The following is a 5,140-nucleotide window of genomic DNA, read 5'->3' as shown; positions in this document are numbered from 1 at the left end:
CTTGTTGAGAAAGCTGCAGACCGGTGTCGATGTTTTGATGCCGGACCATATGCGACCACAGATTCTGATATTCAAGTGCAGTATGAATCGCTTCTGTGTAGCCAAGCCGAGTTTCTTCAGAAGGTTCCTGATACCGTTTAACCGCAAATATACTCAGTCATTTCTAAGTTGTTAAATGCAAGTTTATTATTTGCTTGGTTATTATCTCGCGTTGCAAGTTGAAACACCAGGAACATACGTTTTAGTGCAGTAAGACCATGGTGGATACTTATTTGCCAAGTAAATTGTCCCACAGTAGCATTTGGTGGGTGTACGTATGTGGTATGTGTGAGAAACGACACCGTTGACCTGGTTCCCGATTGCATAAACGATAACAATTACGATTCTGTAGTCAGTGAAGGGGATAACTCAGGCATCCACAAAATCAGTGCTTCTAGTACAACTTCACCAGGAGCAGCACCTGCATCATGCCAATTGTATAGTAGGTTATGTTATTCTTACGAAACAAAGAGTGTGTTTTGCTCCAAAAATCACCTTGCGAACATCTCAACAAAACCCAAATATGTGACTGAAGGGAATTGCATAGGAAAATCTTTATGAAGCACCAATGCGTTGTGATTGACGCTGTACAAATTCAAAATTTATATTTATAAACGTTAAATTTTCTAGCTCTGCGTCAGCATTGTTTGCATTAATTCAAGGCCGTTTAATTATATTTGGTTTATGATATGCCTGATCAGTTACATCTTTGACAAATTGCATTGGTGGACCAGCTGTCCTCGTGTAATAATCGCTATATCGGGTCCAATAATCGTTGTAGCCACGTCAACATTGTCCAAAATATTTTTAATTTCCTTTCCGTTGATAGATAAAGTGTACTGTTGAACAACGCCATGATACCGTTGTTGACACTACGCCTGTTGTTTTACACCTGCTTTCGTAAGTGCCACTGATTGCGTCACAAGTTAAATTAATCTGCGTTGTTGAAGTAATTCTCACAATGTCAGGCAAAATATGATATCCCACACGTAAAAATCGTTTATCATCTGGAGCGGTGCCAGGCCAACCTAACACTGATCTTTTTGCCGACTGTGCAATATCAACCGCATACGTTTGAGATTCAATGGCGATGACAGAACTGAATGTGGGCTCATGGGCACATATGGAAATATTAGAGTCATTGTCGGTCACAACCGAAAGTCTTCGTCGAATTTCTTAAATGATCGAGTCTATGTCGTATGCGCAGGCAGGGTGTTCGATTGTATGCGAGGTGGTACCATTATCTGATGAAAACACAAATGAATTGTTCACGGGCAGACCATCAAAAGGTTGGGATCGGATAGTAGGCGAGCTGTAAATACAATCGTAGTGATGCTAGTATGATCTCAAGTGTGCGTGGTTCCCCATCAGTCCAGTCACATGTGCAGAAAAGTCAAACTGTATTCTGGTTTCCTGGATTAGAGAGTACAACCACCTTTTGCATTAAAGCATAGATTTTACTTAGTACACGCACCGTCTCAATCGTATCAAAACTCAAAATCAGTTAACAGACTTCCTCCGTCATATTATCATGAATATCTTCAACAAATTTATGCATCAGCGCACGATATGTGTCTCTGTCCATGAGATAATTGGTGAGCAGCAGCTGACAAATTGGTGTGGCTTCATTGATAACTTTGGATGCATTGTAGCCGCACGAACTGATCCCAGAAGTATTTCCAATCGATCCGCAAGATTGTTGGAGTCATACCGTCCACCAGTGCCGTCTGCTTGTTTTGCCTGATATTTTTTATACTTTCTTAGTTGTTAGACTATATATTTGTCGTATTTTATCATTCTTTTTTCCATTATAACACGCTGTAGAGAAATTGGTGCAAAGAAAATCAATACAGAACGGTAGCTGATTTAAGTGCGTTAATTCATTCATTTATTTATTTATTTATTTATTTATTTATTCATTCATTCATTCATTCATTGTACTATGCTGGTAGTGTGTTTATTGATTGTTACCATATCCTTGCCTGCCCGAGTACACTCCCTGCGGCATTTGTTTCAGCAATCACTGCAGACTAAAGTAGTAAGAAAGTGGGGTTTTGACCTTTTTTCTTACCCTTTAGGTACACTGGCATCCGTACGAGACTCTGCCCCACCCCCATGACTGGCTTACTCACATGACGTGCATGTTTATACCCGAGGGACAAACTTAAAAGTGATCACGCATGTAAGGATTGCGTCGGGGCCAACTATGTCATGGGGGTATAGGCGAGGACGGGTGTCAGTGAATCCATATGCAAACGAAATATGGCAAAACCAACAGTTTCGTACTACTGCTTTACTTAGCAGTGTGTTGTCTCTTTTCCTTCTTAAAATTTTTTTTACAAACAAACCTCACTGAGTTTTATTTTTGCACGTTCATTTTCTTTATCCTCCTGCATATCAAACATGTTGTCAGCCATATAGTTTCTGATTGCATCTGTCCATGACTTTTGAATTTTGGGTAATAAGGAATAGTATTTCCAAAAATTGTTGCATCCAGTTTTTCGTTTTATAGTTTCAAAAGGTATTAAACTGCCGTGATCATCAACTAAATCGTTTAAAATTTCAATGCCGGCACCTGTCCAGGATTTGTGCTGATAGTACATTCAAGGTGGAATAAAAATTTTAAAAACAACACGGACGAATACTCAATTGGACGATGAATAGAGCGTAAGGTTATGTAAATAAAAGTTACATACATGTACGTTTAACTTAACTTTATTTGACTGTGTGTCGTGTTTATACTACATTCCATGGAAAGGATCATTTCTGACCTAAAGCAATATACTGAACTAAGTCTCATGTTCGGTATAGATCGTGCTTAAATGGTTCTGCAGTGCTATTCACACAGTATGCCACGTTGTTGCCTTAGTCACAGAAAGCAAGACGACTTTATATCTCTTAAAAGTCTCAAGAAATGCATTGTCAATGAATTTAACCGATAAATATATTTATTTTATCCTGGATAGCATAGTTATGAATAAAATAACAAGATTCTTTCGATTTCAAAAACAAAACTTGATGAAAATTAAGACTATGTACTAAGTCAGTAATTCTCTAGTTTGTGCCGCTCCTACCATGTGCTGTAACGTTACCTACCTTTTCCGATACAGCCTGTGCAACATAAGAAAATGATTCACAAAAATAGATTCGTTAAAAATTGTCAACGGTCCAGAACTGGCTGGAAAATAAATACCATTTGCAATGTCATCAACAGTATATAAAACAGACAGTAAACTTCTGTCCCATTTCTTGTTACGGCTTTATGGTCTTAAACTAGATAACAGAAAGAAGCAAAGCCAACAAGTATTTTCTTATTAAAAAATGAACATATATTTTACTAAGTGATAAAATGAAATTATAGGAGGAAATTATGAACTAAATCCAATTTAGTCATAAATGTTCTATGACAAGAACAAACAATATCGAGTGTTCCGAATAAATTCCATGTCTTGAATGTGCTGATATACCAATATCATTGAATGTGCTGAAGTACCGACAGTCTTGAAGTATCACAATGACATTATCCACAAAATCTTTGAATGAATTCACAATAATCTCAAAATTTTGTTTTTAGTCCAAACGGTCGTGTGGACACTTCGTAATTCCAATAAATAATTTTGAAAAAGATTAATTTCAAATTAAATGTAAGAACAACATTAAATATCACTGCAGACTGATATTAAAAGAAGGACAATATTATCAAAAGGAATATGAGTAATTGGTCACGTCTGACTTTAAATGCATCTCCACGACACGATTACGACTCTAAGATGCAATTCATCCCTGCTTGATAAATTTCACAATACATCCAAACGTGACATATGTCGCAATAATCTCTCATCCAAATCAGAAAATTAATCGAAACTTTAATCAGGTTCATTTTCAAGGCTGAGTTTAAAATTAATCAACAACGTATATACAGTTCTACCTAAAGTTTGAATAAAGGATCTATACAATAAAGCTTTTTTCACATATTAGTCAAATATACACATGATAACATAATACTAGAATTACATAGGAAGATGTCTTATGAATGAGACAAAGGGGTATACAAAATAAAGCAAAATATAGTACTTCTGCACACGTGAAAGTGCATCTGCAATCTAGTTATATTTTCCGTTGATGTGCCTAATTATCAATGTAGCGCTCCTGCAAAAGCAAACTATATCTCAATAATCTCTGCTTTTTGTTTTCCTAAGATTACCAAAGCTGCATTTAATTCCGAAATAGAGTAATGTGTGGAAAACTCAACCAACAAGACTTTTATGTTGTTGTTGTTGTTGTAGGGTTTAACGCCATTTATCAGCACACGATAGGCTATACATGGCGGCCAGTATTTATGGTGGAGGAAGAACCTGGGAAAACCCCGGAAAAAACCACCGACCCACGAGAAGCTACTGGCAAGCTTTCTCACATACCCACATTAGACGAATCCGAGACTCGAACCCACGCAGACAGAGGTGAGATGGCAGTGATCCGTAACGGAGAGCGCTTTAAACCACTCGGCCACTCGGGGCCCCCACCAACAAGACTAACCCGTCCAGGGTAGGATTTGTAACAACCATTTTTTACTTTCGATAACGTTGTAAAAACATATTGGTTTCGCTTAAGATTTCTCAAATATATGAAATTAAAATAACAAAGAATATCAAAATTCAGAAACAATGTGAATTTAAATATCAAAACCAATTTAAGTTGTCTGAAATAATTATAAAAATTCTTATCTAAGTGATATATATTTTTTTTATATATTTTCTAATTTCATGGTGGTTTTTTTTAATCATATCATTATATGTCTTTTATGTTATAGGTGTTGTCTAATGTTGTAAAGCGCTCAGAGCTTCAAAAGATTAGGCACTATAAAAAGTCCTCATTATTATTATTATTATTATTATTATTATATATATATATATATATATATATATATATATATATATATATATATATATATATATATATATATATATATATCTGTCTCTGTGTGTGTGTGTGTATGTATGTATGTATGTATGTATGTATGTATGTATGTATGTATGTATGCATGGTGTGTAAATTACAATATGGATGTAATTTTTCAAGAAATAACAATAAAAGAAGCGCA

The sequence above is a fragment of the Sinohyriopsis cumingii genome, chromosome 1 (genome assembly GCF_028554795.1).
Source record: "Sinohyriopsis cumingii isolate HCF-2022 chromosome 1, ASM2855479v2, whole genome shotgun sequence".
In the NCBI taxonomy this organism is placed as follows: Eukaryota; Metazoa; Mollusca; class Bivalvia; order Unionida; family Unionidae; genus Sinohyriopsis; species Sinohyriopsis cumingii.
Note: the sequence above shows the minus strand (reverse complement) of the source record.